This window comes from Thermobia domestica, chromosome 4, assembly GCF_964235325.1.
Source record: "Thermobia domestica chromosome 4, izTheDome1.hap1.1, whole genome shotgun sequence".
Classification (NCBI taxonomy): Eukaryota; Metazoa; Arthropoda; class Insecta; order Zygentoma; family Lepismatidae; genus Thermobia; species Thermobia domestica.
The window spans coordinates 308,510,323-308,523,235 of NC_137457.1; the positions used below are offsets into that span (position 1 = coordinate 308,510,323).

General features: G+C 36.5%; 1 protein-coding gene across 3 annotated transcripts in view; it reads left to right on the forward strand.

Annotated features, from left to right (window-relative positions):
• Nucleotides 1-12,913, forward strand: part of LOC145684283 (multicopper oxidase 3-like) — a 128,369-nt gene that overhangs the window by 18,658 nt on the left and 96,798 nt on the right. The window contains exon 1 of one of the 3 annotated variants that reach the window (XM_081756429.1): nucleotides 5,025-5,564. The exons of 1 other annotated variant lie outside the window; for it this stretch is intronic. The gene's annotated coding sequence lies outside the window, so the exon portion shown is untranslated. Of the gene's footprint in view, nucleotides 1-5,024; nucleotides 5,565-10,144; nucleotides 10,334-12,913 lie in introns of those variants that run through there. One more of the 3 variants, XM_081756430.1, reaches the window with a different exon arrangement.

Sequence of the window (12,913 nt, forward strand, 5' to 3'; positions counted from 1 at the left end):
AATAATAATAATAATAATAATCAGTGTGAGAAATCCTTGACGTAATTATTTACGCAGAGAAAAGGTTTGGGTGCTTATAAGTACAACGAAATAATCATTTAGCTAAACATGTAATTACACTTTCTCGAAGTTGGTTGTCGATTTGTCTACGAGTTTTTCTCATGCTAATTGTTGGAGTTCCGCAAGGTTCAGTGTTATGACCGCAATTCACTTTATCTTCGTTCATATTTTCCTCAAGGACGAAATACACACTTACTGTTCATACAAAAAATACTCAGCATAAAAAAGAAAGAAAGAAAACATTAAACAAATAAATAACATTATTTAGTCTCAAGGCTATACTCACGACGTTGAACCTGAGTTATCCTGAAGGTAGGGAAAAAGCTAACTTGTTTTCGTACAATATCTTCAACAATATCCTGGTTCACTCCGATCTGCTGCTACTCGTGTTAAACTTGAAGAAGTCGTAAGTCCTGTTAAACGATTAAAGCCATGCATCTCTCCAAAATCTGACAAAGTCCCACCATATATTATGAAAGATTTCTCACAATTAATTAAATATCTATCCACCTTAGACCTGATGATCAATATATTGACCACTAGAATTTCCCGTTTGAAAGATCTGAGGTATATAATAGCGATATGAGTGCGTAGTACCTACATTGATATATCTTTCTAGTGCTATTTGTACTATGTTACTCATATCACTATTATATACCTCAGTTCTTTCAAACGGGAAATTCTAGTGGTCGATATATCCTACTACATCACTCATATTGCTATTATATATACACACCTCAGTTCTTTCAAACGGGAAATTCTAGTGTTCGATATATCGTACTACATCACTCATATCGCATATATATATATAAAAGTTCTTTCAAACGAAAAATTCTAGTGGTCGATATGTCGTACTACATCACTCATATCGCATATATATATATATATATATATATATATATATATATATATATATATATATATATATATATATAAGTTCTTTTAAACGAAAAATTCTAGTGGTCGATATGTCTTACTACGTCACTCATATCGCTATTATATAGACTCTATACCTCAGTTCATTCAAAGGGAAATTCTAGTGCTTGATATATCGTATTACATAACTCTTATTGCTATTATACGGGGTGGCCCAAAAGTAGGTATACAGTCCCGTACTGATCGATCATGACATTTTATATCATTTACTTATTGTTATCCATACAGGTATTGACTTAGTTTCTTTCTTATCTGTTCATAGCAATAATCTCTGCAATCTTAAAAATATTATAGTTTATTATTCAGATAATGATATATTCCCATGTTTGTTCAGTTATTTCACATGATCAGCATAGTTTTCTACTAAAAAAAAGTCGACAGCAACTAGACTTGGTAAGTTCACTCACTTATTACAGCAACAGAAATTCATATTAAAAATCGAGGGCTACAGTACCGATTAGAATTAGCTTAGAATTAACGAAATCTTTTGTGTTACTCTTGATTATAATTGAATAACAATGAAGTCACAGGCTAATTGTTAATATTGCCTCGTAAATTTTTATTGACAATCTTTATTAGCTAAGAATTAACCAAATCTCTTGTGTCATTCTTGATTATAATAACAACAATGAAATCACAGGCTAATTCTCAACATTGGCTTGTAAATTTTATTGACAATACTAGCTTAGAATTAACCAAATCTCTTGTGTCACTCTTGAATATAATTGAATAACAATGAAATCACAGGCTAATTGTTAATATTGCCTCGTAAATTTTACTGATAACCTTTATTACCTTATTACAATCAACTAGATCTCACGTATGACTTTTGATTTAACAACAGAATTTTACTGGAACTATTTTATACAGTGTGAGTAATTAACTAAAATAGAAAGAGGAAGCGCGTCTACTCATTAATTACAGTATTTTTTCTTTCCTTCTTTTTTCTGATCTTAATGACATACTTGTTGTTGTCCTAACTAACCGTCGAACGAATCCAGAACAACTTTCCTTGCAGCAAAAATAAAATTCAGCGACACGTTTTCATCATACTTTTCTGTTACATAATAAGCCGAGTGACATTATTTTAATGTTTCTCATTTTACGTCACGAAGATCCCGTTTACTGCATATCCATGTTCTCATAATCCTTCAGCACAGACTTATCACAACGCCAGGTAAAAATCACCTTATTTACTCTGTTTAAGCAATAAACATACGTATGTACGATTATATAGTATGTGTGAGCAAAATGCGAGTGCATAAAGAAGGAAAATCTTGTTAGAATTGTTGCAAACGGGTAAGATGATTTCTTTAGTAGTAGTATGGTGATCATCAGTGGCGTATTTAAGGGGGACCTTCCGGGCTGAAGTCTCTCGCGAAATTTTATTTTCTATATTAAATTAAATGAAATAACTTGCAAAATTTTCACATTTCCAGGAATAAAGTTAGCAAAGCACTCCCCGAAACAAAATCGTAAATACGCCACTGGTTGTCATATTTTGAAAAATTAAAATTCAAGACGTTACTAAATTACCAGAATCTTTGAAATGCTTAAAATGAAAACAAGTATGATATACTAATTTACTTTCTTCTATTAGAAAGAGTTGTTCAAGTATCACGTGATCGCATTTTTATTAGTCATAGACCTTCTCCTCCCTTGTTAAGCAAACGTAAGCAGATGATTTACCCCCTGCCCCTTGTAAGCATTTTTTTTTTAATTTCTCAGGATTTGTTATGTTTCGTAGCTTTCAATCTGTTTTAACTCATTCAAGGTATGCTATTTCCTTTTACATGTTTTGTCTGTTCGTTTTGAATTTTTTAAATGGTTAATTCATTGGAAATATATTCTGGCGGCGTTTGTTATCTTCAAAGAACTTCTTTCGTTGAATTTTTAGTTTATTTCTGTTATTTTTAACAAACTAACAACTCAATAACTCGCATGTATTATGCTTACGTCAGCATGACTTTTTTTTAAACTTTTGAATTGCCATACTCAGAAGCTGAAGAGAATAATTATATACCTAATCCTGTGAAAAAAAGCAAACTATAATATTCTCTTCCTTTCTTCTTCGCTAAAATCCGGGACATTTAAGCGTCCCGAGAAATGTTTTCGGGACGCCAGGACGCAGATCTCGACTCCATGACGGTCCCGGATTTTCCGGGACGAATGGCAATCCTATTTAATAGCAAAGAATAGCATTTCTCAAACTTCCTTAAAGTAAGGCATGTTTTATTTACTTTCAAATATCTAGAATCAATGTTACCAGACCAAAACCATATGCACGAGGGAAACAGCAAATTCATGTTATTATTCAGTTCAAAATCTCCTGACGTCGCGAATTCTGTCGAGAAATTTGAAGCTTAAAATATGTATATAAAACGATAATCATGCCTGTTGTGCTGTATAGTTGCGAAACATGGTCACTTACTCTGAGAGAACACAGGCTGAAAGTATTTGAGAACAAGATCCTGAGACAATTATTCGGACCCAAGAGGAACGTGAATTTGGAATGGCGGAACTAACTTCATAACGAGAAACTACATAATTTATACCGTTTACGAAGCATTACTAGGGTACATCAAGTCTGGGAGGCTCAGGTGAGCAGGTAATGTAATTTTGACTGGAAATTAAATTGGAAAACGACCATTAGGAAGACCTAGGCGTAGATGGGAGGACAATATTAAATGGATCTCGCAGAAATAGGAATACAAAGTACAAACCGGATCCAGTTGGCTAAGAACAGAAGTCAATGGAGAGCTTTTGTGAACGCTAGAGACCTCTTTTATTACTCGCAATATTCTACGCACCAACCTATTCTTATTTCCTGGAAACTAAATTTATATATATATTCTGCAAGATATTTCATTTATTTTACTATAGTGAGTAAGATTTCGGGGGGGCTTAAGCTCGGAAGCCCCCCTAAATACGACATATAATGATCGTGAAAAGAAGTCGAATTCGAGATTTAAACAAATTTACACGAACAATTTCCTGATCGATGGATTGGTCGACGTGAGCCAGTGGAATGGCCTGTCTGATCACCTGATTTATCACCATTCGACTTTTACCGTAGGGTCACCTAAAGGCAAAGGTATATGGCGAAAATATTAGAGGTATGGATCATTTGGAGCAACGAACATAGGATGCGTGTGCACGAATCACATCTGAGATATTGCTCTGTGTTTATATAGCTTGGGAGACTCTGCCAACATGCACACGGCAACACGGACAGAACACGTTGAATACATTTTGTAAGAGGTAATCTCACTTTCATGTGTAAATTCAATCCTGTAGTAGAAACGTGTACAACAGAAATTAAAGAAAGCATATATCAATAAATTGAACGGAATCATGATGCTTTTGGTATGTTAATACAGGCTTTCCCAATGAATGTGTCGCAAAATTTTACAATTTCCAATAAGTTTTATGTTATCCAAAAGACCTACAACTGTACGTTTTATACGACAGTTATTTTTAGAATGAAAGTCTTTCACAATTAAGTTAAAATCAATTTTAAGATAGATTGTACACATCCGTGACAGCATTAATGCTCAAGTCCACTTGCTGAAGCTTAGCTAATACTTCATAGAGACATATAACCTTATATTATCTTTTTATAATGAAAATATAATAATTGTGATGTGGTGAGGGTTCCATAAAGTGAGTTGTTAGTATATAGGATAGCACTAAAGATCAATCTGTTCATATTTCTTAAATACACGGTGTTTAAAAAAAATGACCTGATTTTGGACGGCAATAATTACGGAACATAGGACGTGCCGGCAAGGAAATTAGTGTTGTTTGAATAGGCGTGTCCTAGAGTTTCAGAAAATTCCTGTTAGATGTCAGTCAATGCTTCTTCTCAATTTGCAGTCAGAGTCAGTCAGAAGTAAGACGGCGTCTGTTCAACAAAAGGCGTTTTGTGTGCTGCAGTTTGCAAACACCGAGTCAGTGATTTCGGTTCAGCGTGCTTTTCGGTATCGTTTTGCCATTGATCCACCTGCACCCAAAATCATTCGTCGTTGATATCGCCAATGTGAAGAGACGACAGGATGCTTGTGCAATGTAAGAGTCCAGGTCGGCCTCGCACTTCCAATGAAATAGTGGAAACAATTCGGCAAACGTTTGAGCGAAGACCGCGAAAGTCTAATCGCCGCGCAAGTAGAGAACTGGCAATGCCTGCTCATACGACTGTTTGGCGAGTGTTGAGGCGTCGTTTGGTCTAGAAACCATAGAGACTGCAATTAGTGCAAGTGCAAGGAAACGGGTTGACTTTTGTAATGCTCTGCTAGAGGACATGGAAGGCGATACATTTTTAACCACGGGTAATTTTCAGTGATGAAGCAGCATTTCTTGTAAGGATATGTGAAGGATAGTGTGTTCATCCCTTTACTTCGTGACATGGAAGAAGTGAAGAACAGAATAACAGCCGCCATAACTGCTGTAAACGCAGATACATTGTGTAAAGTTTATAACGAATTCAGCAATCGTCTAGATGTTGTTCGTGCTACTGCTGGTGGACACATAGGGCATTTGTAACAGCGTAGCTAAAACTTGAAGATTTTGTGAGTATTTTGTAAATTATTCAATTTTTGTGGTATATATTGTGATAAACAATATATATGGACTTTTAAAATCAGGCCATTCTTTTCTGAAACACTGTCTATTAGAAGAATTAGTCATTGCGGCACAGAATTAAATTGTGCTTTCCAGGCATTGTTTGGTATAGAATCATGTTCATATTCTAAAACTAGATTGATGCCTTTAAGGCACACAGCTGAGGCCTATGCTACGCTCATGTCTAAAATGATTGTCGCATATCTATAACTGTCTTCTTGTAAGAATATAATATGATTATGATTTTGCATTGTACTTTTAATGCTGATACTATGTGTATAATCGGGAAATATATATTTGTGGTAAATTTCATAAGAAAAGAATTATAAATACGAAAATTAGAATGAGTAAAACAAAATGTTACTAAATGGACAAGAAAGTTTTATTTTCGTTTTATTGTTCTTATTTACTGCTCTTTTGATATGAAATTTGCCTCATACATGTCTTTGCTGATTATATACATACTAACATTATAAGAAATACCGCGCGAATTCGTTTTCAAATTATATTCCTGCAAGAACATATTTATAAACATGCGACTATAATTTTGGACTGTACACAAAACTTCGATAACATATGTTTCTCTGGTGATAAGATGTTGGACGGATGACCGACCAATCAGGTTGCACATCTACGAAGGAATGGTTTGTTTATCTCTGAAACAGTCAGTTCAAGGTCAGTTGTTCCATGAGGCAGGTACACTCTTGGTTTATCATTTAAGCGATAACGTTATCGTTTTTTTTTTTCATTACAAATCGATCCGGTCGTTAATGATAGAATCTGCTGATGTTTGCAGATAGTAGACAGTAATGCTGATTGAGTAATGAGTACCTAGATGCAGAAGTATCAAACTCCATAAATTGGTAATAATGCGGTTAAATATCAACGTCACACTTTCCTGTCTTTAATTAGTAGTGAATAGAGTTCCTCTATTTTCTCACAAGACAGTAGAGAAATACGAATCCTTTGAAACGGGAAAGTTTGTTTCCTGGAAGTATTCTTGTAACTAACCTGTCTAATTCAAACAGGAAAGGAAAATCTCTCCTCAGGTTTTCCCCTCAATGTTATCTCTGTTGTACGTGGTTAATACATCCGGAAGTTTTCAAACTGGGGAGCAATTTCATCATAGTTTATAGCACGCATGCTTTGATGTTCCGATTCAATGCTCCGATTACAAGTGATTTTAATAGATGAAAAATCACGTAAGCAAATCACTGTAAAGTACCCAAAATTCAAGCATATATAGCGTTAGCATAAATGATACAAAATGATACATTCGTTTTGAAAAGGGTATGTTTTCGAAGTATTACACGTACACATATGAAAGATATATGAGAAGAACCACAACTTGCCAAATTTATATGTGTATTCCAGAGGGCAGCATCGAGGGGACACAAGACGGGGCACCCTCTTATTGGCACATCATCACTGGATTGGGCGTATTGGTGAGATTGGCCTAGCTTTTGTTCCCCTGGCCTCCCAGATCACCTGATTTAACTAGGGATGGCCAGAACCGGTTCCTGGTGGAACCGGTTTTCGGGTCTGAACGGACCCGGTTCTAGAAGATCCGGTTCCGGAACAGGTTTTTCGGATCCAGGTCTGGAACCGGTTTTTCGGATCAAGGTCTGGAACCGGTTCTTCGGATCCAGGTCTGGAACCGGTTCTGAAAACCAGATTTCCAAGAACCGGTTCCTCGTGGAACCGAAACTTTGTGATCATCCCTATGCTAAACCCGAGCTCCTGGCAGGCTGTGAACAATGTGCTAGATGAAATGGTGGAAGCGACAGGCAGGCGCCCAGGCGGCGGCTGCTTGTCTCATTTGGCTAAATAAACTGGGTAACTGGCAAACTCATTGACTAAACAGGCAAACTGGCCAACTCATTTGGCTAAACACCCACTGGTGGACCAAAAAATTTTTTCTGGGGGCACAAGCGGGTCTGGGCGGGGAGGGCACAAACGCATGGTCCTTTTGTTTTGAAGGTGAACTTTGTGCCTCCTTTACGGGTCTTTGAGGGCTTTCGGATCCAGGTCTGGAACCGGTTCCTAAGATTCTGTTCTGGAACCGGGTTTTCAGATCCAGATCTGGAACCGGTTCCAGAACCGGTTCTGAAAACCGGATCTTCGAGAACCGGAACTTTGTGGCCATCCCTAGATTTAACGCCCTGCTTCTTCTTCCTGTGGGCGTATGTTAAGGACCTTGTTTACGTACCCCGACTACCGCAATCCTCAGTCGAGCTCAAAGAACGCATCAGTGCTGCAGTGCAAACAATTGACAGGATTATGCTACAAAAATGTATGGAATTTAGCTCGAGTATCGTCTGGATGTGGGTAGCGTCACCAAAGGGGTACATATTGCACATTTGTAGAGAGTGTATGAACTTGGTGAGTTTGCGGTTCTCTTCATATATCTTTTATGTGTCTATACTTTTGAAAAATATAGCCTTTGCAAAACAAACGAATCATTTATGCAAACCCCTTATTTTGGAAATTTTATTTTGGCTGTTGTAAAATATGGTTTAAGGAAATAAGAACAGAGAACGTAGGAATTTCACCAGAGTTATAGGATGTTTTCCTATAAGGAAATAACGGAATAAGGAATTTCATTAGAATGCTTGAACTACGCTCTTCGCTACAACCAGGAAACGTTCGGATCCCGGAAAACAGCCGTGCTCATTGGGTACGCAGAGTTGATTCGGAAGGTTTGAACTAAAAACTGATAAGTGAAAAGTCAACGTTACGAGATCATTAAAGCTGAATTAGACAGTGAGTATTACGTCTATTTACGATACGGGATAGACATAATGGTTAGGTTACTGTGCCATTACAATTGCATTTTTTTTTTTTTTTTTTTTTTTTTTTTTTGTAATTAAGATCATTTCGAGTCCTGATAGCTTGTGGTGTGATGTCCAAACTATCCAAAGAAATTGATTTCTATTATTTCATTTCTTGTCCTAAGAAATTCGTTAAACTCATCCTTAAGTTCTCTTAATACACGGCGTTACAAATTTCTCATGAGCTCGGTCCCCCCCCCCCCCCAGGATCGGCGCCCTTGCTTGGCGCTGCTAAATAAGATGAAAGAATCAATTGAAGATTTATGTTTAAATTCTATAATGTATTTTCTGTGCTAAATACATGTGAGATGACAATAATTTATGCCCATTACTGAAACGTTGGGGGTTAAAAAAAAAGACTGTAGATGTCCGTAGCTAAAGATATCCGTAAAAGGGAGGATTTTTCTTCTGTAAAAATACATACACAGGACAAGTCAAAATGATGGACCTGATTTCAAAAATTTATTCTGTAAAATCTAAAAAAAAAAAAAAAAAAAAAAAAGACATATGTTCTTGTGAGACTTGTGCTTCGAAAGGTAAACATTCAAAATTTAGTTTCCACTCAGTATTTCCACTTTCTAGCGCTAAGAGTCAGCAGCGAGCATGAAGTGAATTACTAATATTGACGGCAAGATGCTGGAAAAGGTTTGGCAGCAGATAAGACTATCGGCTTGATGTTACATCAGCGTAACTAAAGGCTTGGGAGCCTCCCCTCACACAGCGTAGAGTGAGGCCCCTCTCTATGTCCCACTTCGCGATTTGGGGGCCCCTTGATGACTTGGACCCCCCTGCAATGCGGGGTCTGCAGGGTCCTTATTTACGCCCCTGTTGATGTATGCCGTATTAGGCGAGGTGCCCACAAAGAACACTTGTGATATGTTTGAGGAAAAATTCACAGTTTACCTTTCTGAGAACACGTTTCACAATAACATATGTTTATTAGATAGTATCACAGAATAAACTTATCAACTCAACTCAATATTTCTGAAATCGGGACCATCATTTTGACTTGCCCTGTATTTGTGCCAGGACAAGAAAGTTTGTCCATTAAGAGAGGTTGGACTATGTAGTGAAAAAATTCATTTTGAAACAAATAGGAACAGCTAATTACACTTGGAGATGAAATAAGTAAAATTACATCATTAAAATTACGAGTTTGTTTCAAACAGAAAATTCTTCATATAAATCAATGGTTAAAAAACAACAGAGATGGCGTAATATATATATATATATATATATATATATATATATATATATATATATATATATATATATATATATATATATATATATATATAAGGACTGTGAATTGTGACGTAGAGAAAATATATGCAAAAGGTTGTGAATAAAGAAGAATTATAAATTCTGATAGTTAATTGTGGATTCTATTCACATGTGACTGGGACTAGCATGTGTCCAGCGAAAGTGGATATCTCATGTCAAAGACAGGTCAAGAACTCCATGCACTGCTGATGGAACCATGAATCACAAGTGCGTGTTCTTTTTTTGTATCCTCAGAATTTCTTAGAAATGATATGTCTCCCTCCTTTTATTCTGTCAGAGTCACACAAATAAATTTGTTTTCTTAAAAGCTTGATATCCTTGCAGAAGGTAAGATCAATCCGTATATAAAATGAAGATATAGGTATGTACTGTTTGTTCAAATGCAAAATTATTCAAGATTTCGTTGTCATCGTGTATCACATTAAATTGTGCATGTAGACCATTTGATTTAATTTATATAAAGTAATATTGTGTTGAGTGACATATATATATAGTGTATGAATTGGAGGAAGAGCGCACAGAAATTCAAAGTGTTAATAAAGCAATATGTTAAAATGTGAACTTCAGAAATAAAAACACGTGGCTGCTAAATAGGCAATAAGGTAAGACCCATGTTCGTAATTAATTTTCATTAAAGTCTGTCTGTTTTTTTTTTAATTAACAGTGATCAATAGTATGTGTGTGAACATTAGGAGTACGTGTGTCACCGTTAGAAATATGCGTGTCACCGTTAGGAGTATGTAAGTCACCGTTATTAGTATATGTGTCGTTGCTAGGAGTATGTGTGTCACCGTTAGAACTATATGTATCACCATTGCAGGCATATGTATCACCGTTAAAACCATATGTGTGACCGTTAGGAATCCGTGTGTCACCATTAGAAGTATGTGTGCAACCGTCATCGTTAGGAATATATGTGTCACGGTTAGGAGTATGTGTGTCACCGTTAGGGATACATCTGTCATCGTTAGGAGTATTTGTGTCACCATTTTGAGTATGAGTCATCTTTAGGAGTATTTGTGTCATCGTTAGGATTATTTGTCACTATTAGGAGCATATGTTACACCGTTAGGAGTTCGTGTGTCACCATTAGGAGTATGTGTGTCACAGTTAGGATTTCATGTGTCACCGTTACTACTTACTGGCAATAGATGATATACGTTATAGTATAAAATTTTGTTGTTCTGGAATTATGTATGAGAATTTAGCCTTGAGCATGTAATTTGTTTCAACTTGATGTTGCCTATCGCTTTGACATAATGTCTCATTTTTAAACAATACAGGGTGGCCCAAAAGTAGGTATTCAGTCCCGTACTGATCGGTTTATGACATTTTATATAATTTACGTATTGTTATCTATACAGCTTAACTTCGTTTCTTCATTATTTGTTCTTATTTTCTTTCCACTCATACCTGAAGCTCCGAACAGACCGAAGAAAATAAATTCATTATCTTAATAAATTAAAATGTCATACTTGATCGATTATGTCTGTATACCTACTTTTGGGTCACCCTGTATTTTAGTTAAGTAAAATAGACTAACTAGTAAGAGGGTATATTTCAGCGTCAGTTTCATCTGAATAGATGGCCCGGTAATCGTAGAGCATACATTTTAAGCTTTTATTTATTTATTTTTTTTTTTGTTTGAAAAACTACGCGTAAGATTCTAACCAAAGGTGCCCACTTTCGACCAATCTCACTCAAACTCACGCTCATAACATCATTTTGACATAACGCTCACTAGAACTCATGCTCACAACATCGTTTCGACATCACTCTCACTCGACCTCACGCTCACATCCTTTCGTCATCACGCTCACACGATCACATCATTTCGACATTGCGCTCACTCGACCTCACGATGAGCGCAAAAGTGTTGGTCTTACAGTTTTTGTAATAGTCTTGCATGCAAGACCAAGACCAAGACCAGGAATCCCGATGCAAGACCAAGACCAAGACCAAGGGGTGCAAGACCAAGACCATACCTACAAGATCAAGACCAAGACCAACACCAAGACCATACCTACAAGATCAAGACCAAGACCAAGACCAACACCAAGACCTACCTGCAAGACCAAGACCAAGACTCTTGCGCAAGAGTCTTGCACAAGTACCGATACTACTTGAACTTTTTATAGCATGTAAAAAGGAAGGGGAAAAATCATTACATCTTTCACTTGAACTTCTTGGCTTCATTAAAAATGCCGCTGGAGTGAATGTGTTCCCAGTAGTATATGCAATCCCTGTGAGTCGATCTGCTCTTGTGGCATGCAGGTACAGTATATCGTTTCCTGAATCGGTTCGCGTTTTCTGTAGTTATTACTCGTTTTCGAGCCATACACAAATGTCATCTTGCTCCATGTGAGTGTTTTTTTTTGTTGGACAAACACCGTGTGCGTGGGTTTTTCTCGGGTTTTCCAATTTTCCTCCTACTTTCTTCATTTCACCATTTCATTCATTTCTCATCATCACCGTCTCCCTTAGCTTCGGTGCATAATCGTGGGACGTTAAACTAGATATTTAATTTCCTTTCAAAACATACTAGTGGTGTTTTTCTTCAAAAACTGAAGAGAAATATAGTATTGAATATCAGTAATTCAGCACACCATAGGTTCCGAGGCCAACTACATGGCTCCGAGGCTCAAGCATCCGTTGTACTCTTAAAATTAATATCGAAATAAGATTTTCATGACATTGACAAAAACTTAGTGCATGTGACCGCAAGGCACAAAAGACATAGACCGTTGAGTTGTTTTCAATTTTCACTCAAACTATTCTTAAATATCAAGAAGTTTGATTATAATCATTATTATTTTAATTTTTCTTTCTCTTTTTTGGACAATATTGCTAGACTTATCATCATCATCATCATAATCATCATCATCTATTCTGCCATTATTGGCAAGTCACTTGCTGCAACTGAAAAGCTTCGATGTACGGTGGTTCTCAGCTAGTCTCTTCGTCTTGACGTAGCAATTTCCTGTTTTAATACCTTCCTTCAACTACAGTCTTCTTCGTCTCCTCCTTTTGTTTCCTTCCACCATACCCTCTAGCACGTCCCGCATGATATAGTTTCTCCTCAGCCAATGTCCCAACCACTTCCTCTTCCTCCTCTTAATTACATCCAAAATTCTTCTTTTCTCCCTTACTGCTAATATTTCTAACACCTTCTCATTCGTTTT